This window comes from Rhineura floridana, chromosome 8 (assembly GCF_030035675.1).
Source record: "Rhineura floridana isolate rRhiFlo1 chromosome 8, rRhiFlo1.hap2, whole genome shotgun sequence".
Classification (NCBI taxonomy): Eukaryota; Metazoa; Chordata; class Lepidosauria; order Squamata; family Rhineuridae; genus Rhineura; species Rhineura floridana.
Window position 1 is genome coordinate 17,297,564 of NC_084487.1, and position 21,902 is coordinate 17,319,465.

At 43.9% G+C, this 21,902-nt stretch overlaps 1 protein-coding gene across 4 annotated transcripts in view; it reads right to left on the minus strand.

Moving 5' to 3' along the window:
* SOX5 (SRY-box transcription factor 5) overlaps positions 1–21,902 on the minus strand; it is a 1,141,232-nt gene that overhangs the window by 834,871 nt on the left and 284,459 nt on the right. For all 4 annotated transcript variants that reach the window (XM_061638411.1, XM_061638415.1, XM_061638414.1 and 1 more), the window contains one exon: positions 15,673–15,752. The gene's annotated coding sequence lies outside the window, so the exon portion shown is untranslated. The remainder of the gene's footprint in view (positions 1–15,672; positions 15,753–21,902) is intronic.

Below are 21,902 nucleotides of genomic sequence, written 5' to 3' on the forward strand. Positions count from 1 at the left end.
GAACAAACATTCCTAGAGTTCCCTGGGAAGAGGGACCGACTGTTAAACCAATGTAGGTCTGTGATAGGGATAGGGGTATTCTTACAAGTCTAAGCACCCTTAACAAACTACACTTAAAGTGGTATGATACTGCTTTAAATTTATTTATTTATTTATTTATTTATTTATTTATTTATTTATTTATTTATATCCCGCCCTTCCTCCCAGTAGGAGCTCAAACGTATTGTGCAGATGCGGCCAAAGTCAGACAACTGAACCAGCTGGCCCAGTTTGTCTGCTCCAGGGGTGGGGAACCCTTTCCAGCCTGAGGGTCATGTTACCTTCTGGGCAGTCTTCCAGGAGCCACATGGTGGGGCCAGGGGTAAAAGTTGGCAGACACCAAATTTTTCCATTTGTACAGTAGGTTAGTTTCCTCACACTCGTATATGCACTGCTTTCTGCCAGGCAAGCAAGAAGCATAATCAGAGTTGAAGGATAAATTTTACCTAGGCAGAAGAAGAGTGCAAAACAGGGCTGGTGTCCCGCCCAAAGCCAGAAATTCCTGACACACTCAGTTCTGTGAGTTTTTCTCTTTTTATTAAAGTTATAGCAACTCAAAAGCCTTCCGACTCATCCAACTGTCTGTGCTGTCTAGGAACTAAATTTCCTGACTAACACTAACTATGCACGTCTCCAAGCTACAGACATTGACACAGCAAAGTAACGCCCCCCTTGCGTGCCTCTTAAGAGGGCTTGACTTTCGCGCAAAGTCTTTGGCTCCGCCTTAACCCCGACTGTTCCTCTTCGCACCTCTGAATTCTTTGAGAACGAGGTGAGGGGGGTTGAATCTCGGGTTCCACCTCTGACTGGTGGGGGCTAACAGGTCGGGGAAGCGTGGGAACCTGCTGGGTGCCCGGCTGGGTATGCTCAACCTGGCAAGGTGGTTCCTCTGGCGCAGGTGAAGGGGGGGTGTCCTTAGTACCAGTGTCTGACAGTTCACTCTGCAAGCCCTCGGGGGGGGCAGCGGACTGAGTGCGCTGTTCACTCTCCTCCCTCGAGTCTTCTCCCCAGTCCTCCAAGTCCGAGTCCCCTTCCACTTAGACCCACCTTATCCTGGGTCACAACAGTGGTGACATACGTGGCTCAGAAGAGTATGTGGCTGAGGAAAGGACCTGAGGCCAAGGTAGAGGGGCCATATTTCACTCCCAGGCTAGAGGTTCCCATCCCTGGTTGCTATGACTGGCATCAGCTCCTTCATAGTCTTAGGCAGGAAGTCACTGCTGCTCTGCAACCTGATATCCTTTTCACTGGAGGTTCCTAGGATCAACAGTGGAACCTCCTGCAGACCAAGAACATGTTCCGCCAAGGAGCGCCAGAGGGGTATCCATGTTAGCTTCTTACAGCAAAAACAACAAAGAGTTTTGTGGCACCTTAAAGACTTAGGGTTGTATCCAATTCTGGTCCTACTCAAAGCAGACCCATTGAAATGAATGGGCATGACTAACAGATCCATTAATTTCAATGGGTCTAACTCTGAGTAGACTTAGCTGGCAAATTTATTATGGCATAAGCTTTCATGGACTACAGTCCACTTCATCATCTACAAAAGCTTATGCCATAATGAAAAATTTGTTAAGTCATTAACATGCCAAAAGACTCTGCTGCTTTTACCAATGGAGCTGCTTCCCTTCTCCAGAAGGTGTGTTCTCTGGGGGCATGGGATTGTCTGGGACTGAACCCAGGACCTCTTGCACAAGAATCATACCCCTAGACAAGCCTTCCTGAATTTGGTGCCCTCTAGATGTTTTTGCCTACAATTCCTATCAGCCCCTGCCAGCATGGCCAAAGGTCAGGGATGATGGGAGCTGTAGGTCAAAACTAATGGAGAGCATCAGGGTCAGGAAGGCTCTCCTAGACCCAACAAGCTTTTGAGCTGCAGGCTCAACAGTCTCTGTAAAGCAGAACTGGTCTACTTTTCACCTGACAGTCATAATGTACAGCACAGTTCTGAAATTGATCCGTTTCATGCCACTGAAATCTTATCCAGCATGGATTTTGAACCAAATGTTCTTAAGTGACAACTTCCAGCCCAGCAAGAGTTATCATTTGGTCTAACTCTAACAATCAACGGTATCACTGCCCCTCACTGATCCTTGCTTTGCACCTCGAGTGTTTTTGCCTGGCTAGAATGTGTCCTCGACCTCTTGACAATGCCTCTTGCTTACCTGGATGACAGAGAAGGAGAAGTGTGAGAGTGTCTGTAGAAGCTAGCCTATGGTGCAAAGTGCCAATATCATGGTACTGTGCAAACATTTACAGTCCTTGCTCCACCCACTTTTTCCTCTGCCCTGCCCATCACTGGTATGTGGCCTTCGGAAGGTTGCTGAGAACGGAATGTGGTCCTTGGACTGAAGAGGTCCCCCATCCCCCAATATATGGACAGAAAGGGGGAAATAAAACCAAATATTCATTTGACTTTGGGGGGGGGAATCTATTATTTTTAGGGGAGAGGAACACAATCAAGAGAAATAACTGTATCTGTGACTTTCCAATATATAAACTCACTGTTTAAAGTACCCCTGTGACTGGACTTTACTACAAGATAAAATACCTTAACAATATTTTTATTAAACCTGAAGGTGTTATGTTTGCACAACATGAAAAATAAAAAAGATGCTCTTTTGGACAACCCTTCTCCCCTGGCCTCATAAATCAGCTCAAAGCTTTATGAAACGACCATCATTACATTACCATAAAAAGATCAGGAAAACAGAACAGTCCTCTCCAGAATTTAACACACAAACGATGTTTAAATGTGTGTTCAGGTCCTATTTAGCCTTCCATTTGACAGAAATGAAAATAAAACAGCCATTTTAAGCTCCTTGAAATGACAATATCGTGTTATCCAGATAAGCAACACAAAAACCATTATTGAAATTCTGATAGCATTTTCCTTTACTGGTAGAGGGAAATTACCTGTAATACATAGTTTAAATAATTACTTTTAAACAAAAGCTTCTTTTCCGCATTGCTTATTTATCTTCGGAGGCCAACTCGGCGGGGCTATGTATTTTATTAAAATTGCCTTCAGACTGCTAATGGCAGGGCGTATGTTAGCACAGAAGTGACGGCAGTTTGAGTCCTATTCCTAATATTGGGAGCTAGTCCAGACGCTTAAAGAGCCAGGAGTCTGCTGAGCGGTTGACTAGTGTTATCAACACTTTACTTGCTAATGATACTGGTGGCAGCCTGTCTTTCTGATGGGTCAGATTTAAGCAGGAAAGCTTATAATTGCATTCACAATAGATGTGTTCTTCAGATAAAAAAAGAAAGAATACTGAAATCTCTTCAGTTTGTGCTAAGCCTTATGACTTGAGAATTTTACTGCCAGCTCTTGTTCAGTATGAAGACAATCTCTCCCTGGCTGCCCTGTGGCCCGGAACGAAATGGAGCCACACACTGACAAAGCTAGCATAGAATGATGGAACTGTACACCATTCCACTCTTGCTAGGGGCAGACTATAAGGTGCAAAGAGCACAGGTCTGCCACCTTAAGTGGCACCTCCATGCCCCTTGAATGAATGGATGAATCTATCCATTTCCGTTTCTCTTACTTTCTCATTTTTTACTCTTAAGTTTGCTTCTCCACATTAGTTCACTCTTTTAAAAAAAAGTACTCATGAAAATTCATCGGTATTCCAATGCAATTTCCCTCCCTAATTTAAACACCTTGGTACGCAGCTTTGCCTAATACAGTTTTTAACTGTAACTGTTTTTGGAATGTTTTAACTGTTTTGTTAAATGGTTCTGTTGATGTGTTTGCCACCCTGGGCTCCTTTGGAAGGAGGAATGGGATATAAATTCAATCAATGATAATAATAAAATAGTATTTTTGCAAATCATTTTTGCAAATCCGTTTCTCCTAAAATAAGGCAGCTTTGTATGTTATTTTAATGACTATATGCATTTTTAGGGACACCTTGACCTAGTATATGCATTTTTGTGCACACTGATAGAAACTTTTTGGAATATGCCAGGTACCTGATGATTTCTCTAGCATAAACTGATGGCCATTTAATGCTACATTTTACTACACATGATGCATAGCACACACCGCCTTACTGCTTGGCTGTGCTGTCCTGACCTTCACAAGAACCCCACAGGCCACAATTCAGCAAGGCACATAGTTGCGACACCACAGTAAACTCCCAGCAAGCAACTTCAGGAGGGGAGACTGCTCTTTGCACTCAGGTCCTGTTTGCGGGTTTCCCATGGGCAAGTGTCTGGCCACTGTGAAAACAGGATGCTGGACTAGATGGGCCATTTCAAGGAGCTGTCCAAGGTGCTGAACCTAGGGTGGGAATAGATTTCAGAACCTTGGACAGCTCCTTAAAGTTTGAACTAAAACCTGGAGCAGATTCACTGTCCCAATGACAACAAAGCCACCAGTCTCCACTATGCCTCCAGCCAGATCACTCCTTCCAGGCTCAGCCTCTTCCTTGAGGAGTAGATGGACTTAAAGGGAGCAGTCATCTGGTTTGGAGCTTTGCTCTTTGTCGCCAGCATAGGGATGTGGATCATTGGCATGGAGGGGGGTTGGGGTTTTGAGGGCTGCAGGCTCCAAGAGTACAGACTCTGGAGGCCCTGATTCAATTATCCTTGACTTAAGACAGAGGCAGGGAATCTTTTTCAGCCTGAGAGCTGCATTCCCTTCTGAGCAGCCTTCTGAAGACCACACACCAGTGGTGGGTGGGGCCCCTGGAAAAAGTGGGCAGATCAACAAATGTAAAATTTGCTTTTTTACAAGAGGGCAGTTTCTACATGCACTCACACATACCCTCTCTATCTTTCATCCAGACGAGCAAGAGGCATAACCAGAGATGAAGGACACATTCCACCTAGGCAAAAACAATCATGGGGTAAAACAGAGCCAGTGAGGACTGTGGCTTAATTAGAGTTGTGAGGACCAGACAGAGAGTGCTTGAGGGCCGCATTTGGCTCCCGGGCCCGAGCTTCTGCCTGGCTGGAATGTGCCTTTGAAGTCTGATCGTGACTTTTGCTTGCCTGGAGGGAAGATAGAGAGGGATGTGGATTGGAACAAGCCTACTGGACAAAGGGTCAAGTCTGCATTTATTGCTCCACCCACTTTTGCCTCTGGCTCCACCTACCACTGGTGTGTGGCCTCAGAAAGGTGTCCAGAAGGAAATGAGGCCCTTGAGCTGAAAATGGCTCCCCTGTTCCTAGACTATAAGGAAAGCATTGCTCTCCATCTAATTAGCCTCACAATTAAGAGAATGCAAATTTTCCCCCTCCCCTCTGCTTTCAATATAAGTGACTGCTGGGTTGCAAAAATAATAGTAGATGAACGGTGGTTCCCCACAGCTGGAACTACAGGAAATGTCACCACATCCAGTAAGTTTGGTTGACTTCTCTCACCCACCCTCCCTGCAACCCCCCCCCCAGACCCTCATTTAAATTATGCCCCATTTTGCCACCTGAAAATGGGGTAGTGAAATTGGGATCAAGGTCATTTTGGCTCAGCCCCTGATGAGCTAGTGGCCAATAAATGGATAGGTCCCCTTCCAGGGCCGGCGCTACCATTAAGGAGAGTGACACAGCTACTTCAGGCAGCAGATGATGGAAGATGGGGAGCAACAGCAAGTTGTTAGAGGACAGAGATTTGTGTGCCACATGACAGGCCCTGCATCCTCTGATCTAGCCTGCTGCCCGCAGGTGTGGTGCAGGAGGCTGTCCAATCACCAGTGTTAACATGATAAGATTTAACTGCCAGCCTGGTCAGCTTCTGTCCATAGCATTGGAGGAGGTGTAACAAGTAGCGGTCAGCTGGTCAGCGGCACTTATCTGACCTCCTGTCACCAGCATCGCTGTGGCTTCAAGGGAGGAGGAGGGGCAAGGCAGCAGGGAGGTCAACATGGTGCAAACACAGTGGAGGAGACAATCTGGCACTCCTGCTGGTGTATTTGCATTGCAGCAACCTCGCTGCTGCCTTCCCTGTTCCCCTTTCCCTCCCAGCAAGCCACAGCAATGCTGCTGACAGGAAGTCAGGTATGCACCAGAATCCTCCCTGCCTACTGCTACTAGTTCTTTTGCCTCAGGCCGAACCTGATCCCCCCCAGCAGTGGGACAGACTCTGTGCATGGCTGGGTAATTTTAGTGCATATGGACAGGACTTATGCATCCCTGCCTTTGGGGCAATACAAGAGAGAGGACAGGGATCTCCCTCCCTTTCGAGATTCAAGGAGGAGGAGCAGAATGAAAGGCTGAAGAGTTAAGGAAGGAGCGAAAAATACAGGCTGGCCTATTTGCAGAAATAAAGGTGCAACATATTTCTTATTGCAAAAAAAGAGAAAAAATGGATTAACCATTATGCAAAGTATGCTATAGCCTAGGCCCAGCCATATGGTAAACCCTTGCGCAAGGCTTAAAGCAGCTTGGATAAAACTATTATCCGCTAGGCACCAGCTGCTTCTGATCCTCACGACAGCATCTTGACACAGAGTGTTCAGCAGTGGTAATCCTCTACTTTTGATGCAACAAGCGCTGATACGGCTCCACTACAAATTTTCTAGTACTGAAGCCGGTGCAAACATACAATAAAAGATGTGCTACTGATGCAAAGACTTTGTCCAAGAAATTCTGGATGCTATGGCAAGTAAACACAGTGTAGAGCACACGGCTTCCCTTCCACTTTTTTAAAAAAAAGCAAATAGATGGTATCTTGCTGTTTGCCAAGACCCATGATCTTATGATCCTGGCAATTGTAGGAGAAAGATGAGGCATAGGTCAATCCCTTCTCACACACGTTTCTGTTTGAGTGCTGGAACCATTCTGGAGCCAGTGCACTGGAACAACTGTACTTTATAGTGTCATCAACGTATTGGTGGATGTTAACAACAGATAGGTGGATAGCCAGAGGGTTTGTACATTATATTGCCAAGGCCCTATGCATGTCTGTGCACTCACATCTGTCCCATCTGCCCATTTGGTATCAACAATGGAAGGCAAGTGGTTCTCTCACAACAAAACCATCCCCAAGTACAATGCCTTAGTTTTATCCAAAGAAGGAAAGGGAACTACTTGTTCAGATGGAAAGGAGCAACACAAGACTCTTGGGAGTACCATGGAGATAAGTCAGGTATATGCAACCTTTGGCCCTCCGGTTGTTTCTGAACTACCACTCCCATCATCCCAGCATCCCTGCTTTCTGGGGCTGATGGAAATGATAGTTCAGAAACATCCAGAGGGCCAAAGGTTCTCCACACTTGGGATAGGTGCTACACTTGCTCCCAGACACTGATTACTCTAGCCCAGGATATAGAACCCGCAATCCTCCAGATCTTGTTGGACTCCATCTCCCATCTGCTCCAACATGGCTGACACATTAGGCAGAATGAGGCAATGGCTTCAGGTAGCAAATGATGGAGGGCAGCAAGGGCAGCCTCCTCTGCCCCTCAGCTTTCCTCCTGAGGCCCCAGCCGTATCCTTCTGTTGAAGAACAAAGCTGTGTGTGCCGCATGGTCTGACCTGAGCCCCCATGAAAGCACCTTGGACCCCTCCTTGAAAGTTTGGACTAAAACCTGGAGCAGATTCACTGCCCCACTGGCATTGGAGCCACCAGTCTCCACTACCTACAGCGCAACAAAAATGGGGATTGACTTATGTTTGATAGATGGAGAGATATCTGTCTAAATGACATTTTGACACGATCTTTTATGTTGTTACTGACCTTGAATACTTTGGGGACAGATGGCGAGTTATACCATAAACAGGATGAAAGCCACACCAAAAAAATCCATCACAGCATGTGCTTTGGAGAAGGTTGAAGACAGCTAGTGTACCAAGCATTTGAGTTCTGTGGGGCTATCATATAAATGAATAATGCAAACACAGTTACCATTGTGTACAGATTTGCAAGTTTAAATTGGATAGCAAAAATAGCACAATACAACATATCCCAGTAGAATATAATACATGTACACAATTCCCAAAGTTCCATGCATCCAAGGCATCAGTACAGAATCTGCTTGCAGAAAAATCCAAGATATGAACATCAGTGGTTCCCATAGACAAGAACCTTACAGCTCTAAATAAACTACAAAACAAAAACAAATACATAAAGCCAGTAAAAGGAATTTACACTTCCATTCCCTCCTATTCATAAACTAAATTCCCAATACTAGGGATGGGATCCATTGGTGGTGCTGGTTTAAAAGCATTCAGTCGACCTAACAAGCCAGTATCAATTCAAGTTTGTTCTTTGTCCACTAGCTGCTGCTTTTCCCATCATACACACACAAAAATATTAATATCCATATTTTAAAGGAAATATTGACATTTTGAGAAGAAATATAGGTATTTTGAAAGGATCGATACAATTATCATTTTAGTATGTATTTTAGAGCCAATTTTTTAAAAAATCCATTTTTGAAAATAGCCACAGAAAATTGCTACATAAAAATCCAAATGTAAATTGGGTGGAATTCTAGAACATCCCTACCCATTACCTAATTCAAGGTGCCAAGGGCCTAATTCTTGCTCCATGGCATTAACCGTTCCTTTCCAGCTCTAAAACTCACAGGTATAGCCCCTTCCTCAAGGTTTCCTCACCTACTGGGTGGATTACTGGGTGGCACTATGGATTATTAATCCATAGGAGTTACACTATAATCCATAGGAGTTACCCTATAACACCATCAGGCAATGACTCACCATGGCCTTTCTTATCACTGATGTACTCCCAGCCCTTTGACAGGAACACCTCTAGGCAGGATCAATGGCAAATATCTTCTTAGATACCTAAAGAAGCCTCCTCTCAATGCCCATGTGAAGAAAAGTCTAGGCAGGCTTTAAGTTGCAGAATGGTAGCTTTGTGAGGAGCCTCCTAACAGCTATCAGCACCCTTAACAAAATACAATTCCCATGATTCTTTGGAAGAAGCCATGACAGTTAAAATAGTAGAAGAGTGCATTAAATGTATGGTGTGGATTTGGGATGGGATCCGTGAATTTGCTCCCACTCCCCGCCCACCACCCCTCTACCAACACGGAGAAGGAGAAGGCAGGAGAGTACTCCTCTAGGCCAAATGATACAGCAGGGCCAGGCCATGAAAGGAGGAAGAGGAAGAGGAGGCACCACACTGCAGGGAAAGCGGCAGGCTGGGATGGGCAAATTTGCTTAATTCCAACCACAGTGGGTGGCAGCAAATTCATGGCGGGTGGATTCTGTCCCTAATGTGGATATGACCAAAGTGTTTTAATCCATTTTAAACGTGCAAGCCTACATTTCCGGTATGCACTTGAATCCCTCTCAAAAAATATTGACTTTCTGAGTGCACCCCAATAGGTATGTTTCTGTCTCAGACCCTGTTCTCTTTCCGAGTTCCTGTGACTTCGTATGGCAAACAGAGTAACCTGACCAATATTTGACAATCTTATGTGTTCTGAGCATGATTCAATATATTACTCCTGTATATACTGTATAACTGTGGTAAGCATCCTAAAATGGAATCCATGCTGACGGGTGTAGTGGAAAGGATGGAAAAAGACACACAGGTGAGAAAAAGAAAACAAGGAAGAGGAAAAAACAAAGAAAGTATCTTATCTCAGGGGAAATATTATTCTTTTTAATCACTTCATTATTATTTTTTTAAAAAAGAAAGAATTCAGTCTTTGTCTTGATGATGAAAAAGGAACACAAGCTCTTTCTGCCACGCAGGTCAAATCCCCTGGAGAGAAAACCATTTTTATGTCATTAAAAAATAAACCACTGTCTCTGCTTAATACAGCAAAGAAACAAATTAGAAGCTAAATTGCAGATGTACACGATTATTATGAAAATTATATACTTTTGAGAGTATCCTCCACATTTTGCACACACACACACAGTGTTGCAAACAGAATTGATGGGTAAATCATTTTGAAACTGCCCAGATTTCAATTATCATTGGAAAATAGCTTTCAGGGACATTTGAACCATTGTCCAAGGCATTTGGAAAAGGTCTGCTCCCAGACTGGATTGTCTGTCTCTCAGTGTGCTCCCAGCCATAGAACAAACTACTCTCTACCACTTGCTGGATAAACAACAACAGAGTGTCTTGTGGCATCTCATGAAACTATCAAATTTATCATTGCATGTGGTTTCATGCACTGGAGTCCCTAACTCGAGCCTTCTAACTAGATACCTAAAATCCCCTCATCCCTTACATACCCAACTGACCATTGGGTTCTGCAGGAGAGAGCATCCTTCAGTTACCATCTTATCAGGAGGTCTGTTCTGCACAGTGTCAGAATCCAGCATTAAGTGTGGTGGCATTTATTTTTTGGAACTCCCTCCCCCACTGCATACCAGACAGGCACCTTCTCTTTTGTCCTTTTGGCACCTGACAGAGATGTTCCTCTTCCAACAAACCTTCTAAAATCTTTTCCCCAGTTGGCATCTGTCTTGGATTTGAATTGATTTTATGCATGTGTTGTTGTTTTAAATAGTTTTATATTTATAATTGTGGGGTTTTTTTTACATCTGTAACTGTTTTATATATGTTGTTATCTTGTAAACCGCTTTGGGATGCCTCATGAGAAAACATTTATAAATAAAATTAATGATATTGGTAATGATAACAACAACAATACATACTGTCAACGCACGACAGAATCATCAAAAGCCTGAGAGAACTGCTGGTGCAGCCCCCACTTTCCCTGGGGCTGCTTAAGCCAGGCCTGTGTGTCCTGAGGGAATGCAGACGCTCAGGCCAGGGTGTGTCTGCCATCAATTCCTGAAGAGACCATCAGTCAGCCAGAGGGGACTCTCTTGCTCTTTATAGAGGGGTTTGAGAATCTCAGTACTGGGAGGGGGGCAAATGTATTCATTCAGACCTCTATCCGTCCCTCAGAATCTTCCCTAGGCCACGCCCACTCCCCTAGCCACACCCTGCTCCATATGGCTCCTCAAGAGCTTTTGCCTGCTGGAATATTTCCTTCAACTGTCATAATTCCCAGGATTCTTTGGGGGGAAAGCCATGCATTTTAAATATATGGTGTGGCTGTAACCAGGGCTGGATTAAGCTGAGGAGGGCCCCTAGGCTGATTGGCGTTTGGGGGGGTCTTCTCCTCTTAGGCAGATCCACGGAAACAGCCACAGGAGGGATCGCAGGACAGGAGCTTCTGAGCCGCCCGCCGTCCCATCCCATCCCCCCGCTTCACCTACCTTTCTGCTTTTTTTGCGGCTGCACGCACTGCGGGCGCAGGTTTGCCATCAATCAAGATGGCGGCCAAGGCTTCCCTACGGGGCTGAAGCCTCTGCCACCATCTTGGTTGATGGCAGCAATGCGTGCGTGCTGCCATCAACCAAGATGGTAGCAGAGGCTTCAACCCCTTAGGGAAACCTCGGCCGCCATCTTGATTGATGGCAAAATACAAAAAACAGCGGAGAAAAAGGTAAGTGAAGTGGGGGGATGGCGGGCAGTTTGGAAGCTCTTGCACGGGCCCCCAAGAGCTCCGGGCCCCTTGGCTTCAGCCTACTAAGCCTAATGGATAATCCAGCCCTAGCTGTAACCCAAATCTTTTAAGGTGCCACAAGACTCTTAGCTGGTATTGCTGCAGCAGACTGACATGACTGCCCCAACTAGAAACTCTAGACAGACACTGCAGAAAGTCTGTACAATAGGCTAAGGATGGAAACAGACTTGGGTAACAGCTGGATTTTATACTCACAAAGACAAGGAATCAATCATTGTTATGTTCTAACCATTATTATGTTTTTTATGCAGCTAACCTTGGTACAATGTGAAACCTGCACAGCACCTAACAGAGCCTCATCTGAATGTCTGCTCCATCCTCCCATATTCCATCTTGATACTGTGATCGGATACAGACTCCATGGCTTCATTATCAGCAAATCTTTCCTCATGCTTGGTTTGTCATCTTGCCTGATGGAGAGTTCTGGGAGAACCAAAAGCTTGTACGCTATTCTGTGACATTTTTGGCTGTCTCAGTAAACAGTGGGCCCATCCATACCTCCTTTTAATCTGCAATCTAACCCCTTAATTCTCCAGTTTCCATAGGACACCCCGCCGTTTCAGACTTTCTCTAGAGAAATCTGCATTTCCTGTACCCTGCTACAAACCAATTATTATTTCTGTCCTGATTATTATTTCTGTCCCAATTATTAACCACTGTAATCTCTGATAACCTCTAGGCTGGATTACTGTAATGCGCTCTATGTGGGGCTGCCCTTGAGGTTGGTCTGGAAGCTAAAGCTGGTGCAAAATGCGGCGGCGAGACTGCTCACTGGAGCAGGGTATCGCCAACATGTCACCCCACTGCTGAAAGAATTGCACTGGCTGCCCATTTGCTACCAGGCCAAGTTCAAGGATCTAGTTTTGGCATACAAAGCCCTATAAAGCTCAGGACCAGGATACCTGCAAGACCGTCTTACCCCTTATAGGCCCAGTTGATCACTGTGCTGTGCAGGTGAGGGCCTCCTGCAGATACCATCTTATCAGAAGGCTCGTTCTGCACAATATAGGAAACGGACCTTTAGTGTGGCGGCACCTACCCTGTGGAATTCCCTCCCTTTGAATATTAGGCAGGCGTCATCTCTGCTAACTTTTCAGAGCCTTTTGAAGACTTTCCTCTTTCAACAAGCCTTTTAAGTTGAGACCTATCCCTGTCTGCATCTGTGTCAGAATGGCTTAATATGCTTTTTAATAATGTTTTTAACCCTTTTTTAATGTTGTTTTTTAAATGTTTTTAATGCTGTTTTGTTAATGTATTTTAAGATCTGTTTCTATGATGTTTTAAAGTGTTGTAGTGCTTTGTTTGCTGCCCTGGGCTCCTGCTGGGAGGAAGGGCGGGATAGAAATTAAATAAATAAATAAATAATCTCTGTAGCGAGGACGTCTTGCCCTGGTTTTTTGCTTTATGGGTGGATCACAGGGGTAGGTCCCACCCTCTGTCCATGCTTCCTCCTTTTTCCTTACAGTTCATTCCTGCTTCCGGTACTGAACTGGGACACTTCCTCCTTCTGGCTTTTGTAGCTGTATCACATTGCTTTGTTTAAAAAAAAAAACCCTACTATTTTGCAATCAAATGCAAAATCAAATGTTTAATGACTAATATTTCCACTTAAAAGCTATTTTGCGATATACGCAAATAATTCATTGAAAACATAGAATACACCCCTGCATTAGTAAATTTTAAGTAGTATGTACTTTGTTATACGTAACAGCCCAGACAAAGGTAGTTTATTTAAAACGATGTTTCAATAAATTTTGTTAATAATAATAAATAATAATTTACTCCTTCTGCAGCTGAAGGAATTTCTATTGAAACACAAACCTGTGCATGAGTGTTAATTTAATATATATATATATACATTTTTGCACTCTTCTGGAAAAGAGCACGAAAAGCAAGTTACCATTATGGACTAAACACCATAAAGGGGGGGTGACAAAATGCAAAAGCAAATTAGACAAAAACAAAATAAAGCCCACACATGTGGATGCTTGAAAATTGGGTTTTGACAAATAAATCCAACCACAATCAGGACATAGTATAGATCTTGAGGCCACCAAATAAAAATGGAAAATGTGGATTTTGAAGTTAAGTCTAGATGGGCCCAGTATTGTCCTAATACGAATTCTGGAATTTTACAGTACCTTGTATTTCACGGGTGATTTCATTACACATGTGGAGGTTGCAAGCAGGACAGATCCAGAGCTTGCAAGTTTACTTCTTAAAAGGAATAAATTACAATTACTGTTACATGGCCTCAAAAAGGAATAAATTACTTTTATAATTACAATTGTTCTGAAAGGAATTAATTACTGTTACTCAAAAGTGATCACTACAATTACAGTTAAGTTACTTTTAAGAAAAACTAGAGTGCCTACAAGATGCTGGGCTTTGCTGCTGCACACCTGAGTAACCTAAAAACAACATTAAAAATAAACAAACACACAGAGGGTAGTAGATCTTTTTTTATCCATGAGATTGAAGTCGTGGTCTCTCCAATGATAAGGGAGGTGGGGAGGGAGGCCGAGGCCACTGCTCAGATCTTTGCATGTCAAACCAATTGCTCAACCACTTCCAGGATCCTGCCCCGCTACCAATTAAGCCACACTTGTCCAAGCAAAAAAGTTAAAACACTGCAAATGTAGCAAAGTAGTCAGGGAGGGCGGCGGACGCAGCTTTGTGTGCTTTGCGCGCCAAGTGCAAACACTGTATTCACACACACACATTATCGTCGCTTACCTCCAAAGTTCTTCACCTCCATGCCACTACTGCTTCCTTCTCCTCCTTCATCTACGCCCTTGCCCTCTGGCTCCTTTCTCCCTCCACTACCTTCTTCTCCACCACTGTCCATTTTTTCAACATTTTTTTCTCTCAACTCCAACCCCGTCTCGCTCTCCACCTCCTCCCTCGTGGCCTCCTAAATGCCCACAGAGCATGAGGGAAGAGCGATGCTATGTAGAAGTCCAGTTTGAGGCATATGATTTTCCATGAATCAGAGGAGAAGACTTTCTCTGCTCCCCTGCCTCCCCCCCCCAGTAACACCAAAAATTAATGCTGGAAACATTACAATTATACCTCAAAAGTAATAAAATTACTCCTCGTATTACAATCAAAATCTACAGAAATTACCCATTCATTCCTCAAAAAAGTAATAAATTGCAAGCAGTTCATTTTTCCTAATGAATCACTTCCAAGCTCTGGACAGATCCAGTAGCAATATTTGCCCTTAATCTCAAAGCAGCCAGTACAATCATGATTAGGTGCAACTGAAGAGCAGGCTTGATAGATTACACATTTCATATTTAGGGAACCACATATGTACCATGGTACTCATGCCAACTGAGAAAAGATGGGCACATTAAGATCTGAATAAGGTAGCATATGTGCAACATATATGTCACCCATTGCTTTCTGAAGTCATTTTCCTTCCACACAATAGCCAACTGAGTTCCTATTATAGCCAATACACACACAGACCAAAACTGATTTCTTGGTGCAGAGTGCCACTGTTGCATCAGGGCATCAAAGAACAATACAAAGCGAATGGCATGTTAAAATTACATTCAGGCAATGTATTATGGAGGCAACTAATTCAAAATTAAGCTAAAGTGTCGAATTCTAAGTCAATAGAGTCAAAGCACACATTTCCAGTCTTCATTTTTTTACCACTTTCTGTGTTTAAAAGAATTTCAGAGAAAATCTTTAACATGACAAAATAGTTTCCATGAGTGACACAACCAACCAGGGCAATAAGATCTCAACAAAAAGCTCTCACAAGTACCAGCCCCAAATCTTTGTGACATCTCTGTATGGCGAACAACCAACTCGTATTCAAGACTAGTTGATCACAACTTTACCTAACATCTGTGCTTTCCACTGGTTCATATTTTTTATCAATATTTCTATTGCTCCACTAGCTTTGCATTGGCTTTTCTAAGTTTCTTGATTTCTTGACCATTTGTTCACCCCTCATCTTCATTGTTAGGCAGTAGATCATTTTAAATACCTCCCCATAAGGAACATGGAATTTAAAATGGTGGGGGGTTTCTTCATGGAGAGAGGGTGTCCCTCTATTTGGGTTTTCTGACTAGTCCCAAGCCTAGTTTTGTTCTAAAGTGCATCTCAGAAAGCAACAAATCACTTCATTTCATCAAAGACTTACCTGCTGAGCTTCCCAGCTTAGCCACTTTCTCTTAACCACTCCACCACTCCTGTCTTTTATATCCTCTTTTGCTTCTGAAACTGAGGAAGAAACAGAAAAGAACCATGTTAGAGCTGAATGGTCACTTGGACCACATTCACAACCTACATGTATTCCACTATTCATAGAATCATAGAATCGCAGAGTTGGAAGGGGCCTATAAGGCCAACAAGTCCAACCCCCTGCTCAATGTAGGAATACAATTTAAAGCATACCAGACAGGTGGCTGTCCAGCTGCCTCCTGAAGGCGTCTAGTGTTGGAGAGCCCACCACTTCCCTGGGTAATTGCTTCCATTGTCGTACTGCTATAACAGTTCGGAAGTTCTTCCTGATGTTCAGTCAAAATCTGGCTTCCATTCTGTTTCATTCTGTTGTTTTCAGCCCAACACTCCAGCCTATCAAGATCCCTTTGAATTTTGTTTCTGTCTTCCAGGGTATTAGCTAACCCTCCCAATTTTGTATCATCTGCAAATTTGATAAGAGTTCCCTTCACCTCCTCATCCAAGTCATTAATAAAAATGTTAAAAAGCACTGGGCCCAGGACTGAGCCCTGCGGTACCCCACTCATTACCTCCCCTCCCCAGCTTGAGAAGGAACCATCAATAAGCACTCTGAGTACAATTTGTAGCCAACTGTTGATCCACCTGATAGTTGTTCCTTCCAGCCCACGTTTAGCTGGCTTGCTAATCACAGTATCATGGGGCACTTTGTCAAAAGCTTTGCTGAAGTCGAGATATATTATGTCCACAGCATTCTCACAGTCTACCAGGGAGGTTACCCGATCAAAAACAAGATAAGATTAGTCTGACAGGATTTGTTCTTCATAAATCCATTTTGGCTTCTAGTAACCACTGCATTGTTTTTAAGGTGCTTACAGACTGACCACTTTATAATGTGCTCCAGAATTTTCCCAGGGATTGATGTCAGGCTGACTGCTCTGTAGTTCCCCAGTTCCTCCTTTTTGCCCTTTTTGAACATAGGGACAACATTAGCCCTCCTCCAGTCATCCAGCATTTCACCCATCCCCCCTGATTTCACAAATTGGTTCCAAGAGTTCTTCAGTCAGTTCCTTCAATACTCTATTCCACTTTAAACAATCATGGCTTCCCCCAAAGAATCTTAGGAAGTATAGTTGGGTGGAGACTTCTATTCCCCTCACAGAGCTACAATTCCCACAGTTGTCTGGGAAGAGAGGTTGATTGTTAAACCACTCTGGGAATTGTATTTATGTGAAGGGAAGAGGGGTCCCCTAACAACTCTCAGCACCCTTCACAAACTATCCTTCTGAGGAAGCCATGACGGTTTAAAGTGGAATCATAGTGGAATAAATGTATGGCATGAATGTGGCTCTGTCCTATGAAAAGAAATTGTGTGATCTCAAATCATCTTACAAATGCATACACTAAGGGACCGCTGATGTATAGAGGCCCAAAGGGGACAGAGAGATTTTATCCATCTCCTAATGCTTATATACATTGACTTCAGTGAGAGTAGGTGGACGCAAAAGAGGAGAGGGCCCCTGCACCTTTAATCTTTATTTGTATTTTCAGTGGTGGCTGGTGCCCACCGAGATTTGCAGGGCAGAAGGCAGGGAGCCCAAACAGCAGGTGGAGCCAGAGCCAATGGCAAGCAGAGCCAACTCATTGTCCTCATCTTTCTCTCTGCTGAGTTCTACAACAGCAACACTGAGACTAAGGAGGCAGGAGGTGATACATTCTAAGAAAGAAGGTAGGCAATTGGGGGCTGGGCGAAGGCAGACTGAGATTGGTGGGGCAGCACCCCATTCACCCTAACAGACCAGCCTCCACTGATTATTTTCATGCAAAGACTACCAGTGTTGAAACAATGATCCTTCAACATGAGCTTCACTGTACTGGCCATGTTGTTCGAATGCCTGATCACCGTCTTCCAAAGCAGCTACTTTACTCCCAACTTAAGGATGGAAAATGGAATATCGATGGACAGCAAAAGAGGTATAAAGATGTTCTTAAAGTGAATCTAAAAAAATGTAACATGAGCATCGAGACCTGGGAAGTTTTGGCCCATGAATGTCCCAAATGGAGGTCAGCTATTATCAAAGGTGCTGTGGACTTTGAAGAAGCACGAATACGGGGCAAAAGGGACAAATGAGCTAAGCGGAAGTCACATCAAACAAATCCTCATTGAGACCATCTTCCATCTGGAAACCTATGTCCTCACTGTGGGAGGCTGTGTGGATCCAGAATTGGCCTCCATAGTCACTTACGGACCCACTGTTAAAGACCTTATCTTGGAAGACAATCTTACTCTGCCATGAGTGATCGCCAATGATTATTTTCATGTATGAATTGCTTCCTAAGAAGCATTTCGAAGTGATTTCTCAAGACAGTCAAAACATTCATAAAACAATTCCCTGTATAAAAACACTTAAAACAGGTACATTAAAAAAAGCAATTAAAGCAATTACATACATTAGGGCCCCGCTTATACAGAGGGTTAGGGACCAGGTCCCCACCGTAAAGCGGAACCCATTGACTTTAATGGGTCGCGTCACACGAAAATGCCGCAAAATGCCGCAAAACTGCAAAATCTGCTTTAAAATGGGGAATTTCCCCTGATTGAAAGCTGCCGCATCAGCGGAACGCCAGAAAGCGGGGCCCTACTATATAAAAAAACAAATTCAGATCCAACATGGCTATTGACTGGGATAAAAATCTTGTTGAAAGAGATAAACTTAGTTATACAGAACAGGGGATTGCAGTAGACATAGCTTGCACAAAAGGGTCCTAGATTCAATCCCTGGTACTTCCAGGTAGGGCTGGGAGAGACTCCTGCCTGAATCCCTGGAGAGCTGCTGCCAGTCAGTGTAGACAATACTGAGCTAGATGGACCACTGGTCTGGTACAGTATAAGGCAGCTTCCTATGCCCTTCCTATGTTCCTGTTAAAGGAGTGGGAGTCCTGTCCTCTTTTGAGTCTGATCACCCAACTTCAGCATTCCCTCTCCCTCTTAAACTCATTGCAGTGGTGCTATTTCTCCCATTCGTTCCCAGCTGGAGATGCAGCTTCCCTGACCCCAAGGTGGTGGATTGTGGAACAAGGCCTCCCACAAGGATCTGGTGGACGTCGAGGAGAACCCTACACTCCAATAAACTTGGTTAGCTGTGTGGGGCAGCTTTTATTTGTAGGACTGCTGTTGCTGCAATCTCAAAAGCACCCACTGCGTTCCTCCCTGCAGCCTCTCCTTTCAACAGCTTTTCATCCAGCCCAGGTCATGTCTGATTCTGGAGTCCAGCTGATGAGAAAGGTGTCTGGAGTGAGGAGATGACAAACAGCTGGAAGATAAGCCACAGGTGTGAGACAGTTTAGCATATCCCCAACATGGTGGCTGGTGCCCATTGGGACTGGTAGGGCGGAAGACAAGGAGCCCAACAGTAGGTAGAGGCAGAACCAATGACAGGCAGAGCCAACTAATTCTACATTGTCCCATCCTTCTCCCTGCTAAGATCTACAAGGGCAACACTGAGCCTTAGAAGGAAGAAGTTGACAGTCAGTGCCACTTCCTGACAGATGGGAGCTGGCTGAGGTTGGTGGGCATTGCCCCATTGATGACCCTAATGGACCAGCCTCTACTGCTTTGGCCTAGGCAATACATCCAATGTCTCTCAGTCGGCATGCAGGTTTGCCATCTGCATTGCCAAAATTTTCTTTTTTTAGTGAGTTTGGTGGAGCTATGTCCCATTTATGGCCCTAATGGACCAGCCTCCACTGTCCTGCTTGCTCTGAAAGGTTGATTCATTCCCCACCCCATTCCTCCACTTTATGTTTTGCCACTATCAAATGTAGTTTGAGCCATGAGGAAAATGGGAAATCTCTGAGGAGCATGGCAGCTGTGAGGCAATCAGACCTTTCCAGAGAGAAAGTAGCTTATGGCAATGCTGTGGGAGAAAAGGAAGAAGCGGAGGAGGAGGAGACTGTTGGGCATACCTGTCTCTTCTCCCCCGTCTCCCACAATTTTTATTTTTTAAACACACACACACACATTCTTCATTGTATTTTTTCAAACAGCAACATGGAAAATACCACCAACATTAACAACTGCTCACAGAATACACTTGCATCCTTTGTACATGGTTGCTACAGTAAGTACATATCACAAGTTCTTAAGAACATAAGAAGAGCCCTGCTAGATCAGACCAAAGGCCCATCAAGTTCAGCATTGTGTTCTCACAGTGGCCAGCCACATGTCTCTGAGAAGCCCACAAGCAGGACCTGAGCACAACAGCACTCTTCTTCCTTGTGATTCCTATCATTGGGCATTCAGTGGCATACAGCCTCCAGTGCTTTGTACATAGCCATCACAGCAAGTACCAATTAACAGCTTTCTCCAGCGTGAATTTATCTAAACCAGGAAAAGCTAATATGGTGCTTTCCAGATGTGCTTGTTTGGATGTAGACTCCATCTCCCATCAGCCCCAGCCATCATGACCAATGCTCAGGGACGGTGGGAGTTCTTGTCCAATAACAATAGCTACCCCACCTTTAAACACCTTTTAAAGCAATCCACACTGGTGGTCATTACTACATCTTGTAGTACATCTTGCCAGCTAACAATTAAGATTCTCGTACTTGGTCAAAAATTGTTCTGAAGGGACTTTTGCAGCATGGGAGCCTCAAAAAAATGGGAGTTCTGAGGAATGTTGAGGCTCTGAGGGGATTGCTCAGAGTTGAGGTTGTAGCTCAGTGGTAGAGCATGTGCTTTGCATGCAAAAGATCCCAGGTTCAATCCTCAGGATCTCCAGTAGAGCTGGGAAACCCTGGAGACCCATGGCCAGTCAGCGTAGACAATACTAAGCTAGATGGACCAATGATCTGACTCAATATAAGGCAGCTTCCTATGATCCAGCTGAGTGTTTGTTGTGTGGCTGGTGTTCCTCGTGTATATGAGTTATTTGCAGCATCCAAATGATTTCATTGGCATTAAAATACCAGCCTCCCCTCCGTTTAATCTGAATGTATCCTTTCAGAAGGAAATCCAATATTTTTTTAAAAAGGCCTACCTTGTCACCATTGACTAGTTTGTGCTATCTAAATGACTGGTTTGCAAATTAAGCCCCCATCTGGAAGCACTGTGAGTGAAGGATTCCAAGCCGGTAATCAAATGTGAAAGACAAGAGATTTAAAACAAACCAACTAACCTTACATCCACACATGGAACATGCACACAAATCAGTGGTCAATACTGCAGAATAACTCTAAACTTCTTTTCTTTGTGCTAAAGTGAGATGGGGGGGGGACAAAGAGGACTTATGTCCAAGCTGACTACTATCAGTGCTCGTGGATTTTTCATTCTCCTGTCAAGAGATTTCATGGATGGGAACAAAGCTACCAAAGAGTTAAACCCAAAGCCATTTATACACCACAGACCATGCACTATTTATTTCCTTGGAAGAAAAAATGAGTCTTTCTTTACACTTTGCTTGTAGGCTCATCATGAGTTTTGTGGATGACAGTGTGAAACTAGCAGTTTCTTTTCAACAGTTTCAAGCTTTTGTAAACCAAGAGGAGACGCATCCTCTTTTCTTAAATAAGTGCTTTTTTCTAATGCATTGCCACCATTACTGTCATTGGATATCACACACTTTCCCTTTACATTATAAAATAAAATCCATTAAAAAAAAACAAACACCAAAACACAGTGGAAGGGCTGCAGCTCAGTGGTAGGGCATCTGCTTTGCATGCAGGTCTTATGCTACATCATACTCATTCCACTTGTAAGAAATTGTCCTTTTAGTGAGGTAGCACCTAAGCTTTGGAACTCCCTGCCTATTTAGATCAGGCAGGTGCCTTCGCTGTACTCTCTTTGGCGCCAGCTTAAAATGTTTTATTCTTCAGGCAAGCCTGTCCAGACACATAGATGCTGATGTGTTTTAATCTTTTTTTTAGTCTACAGTAGCTTGTAATTATTTTTTAAACATGTTTTCCATTACTTGTTGTGAACTGTTTTTATTGATTGTTTTAATGTTTTTTTGGTAAACCGCTGAGAGGTCTTTCACGATCAAGCGGTATATCAATTTTGTTAAATAAATCAATAAATAAAGGCAGAGAGGAAGGGAACCTTTTTCATCCCAAGGGCTGCATTCCTTCATGGGGAACCTTCCAAGGGCCTGTTGCCAGTGGGAGGAGGCCAGAGGCAAAAGTGGACAGAACAAC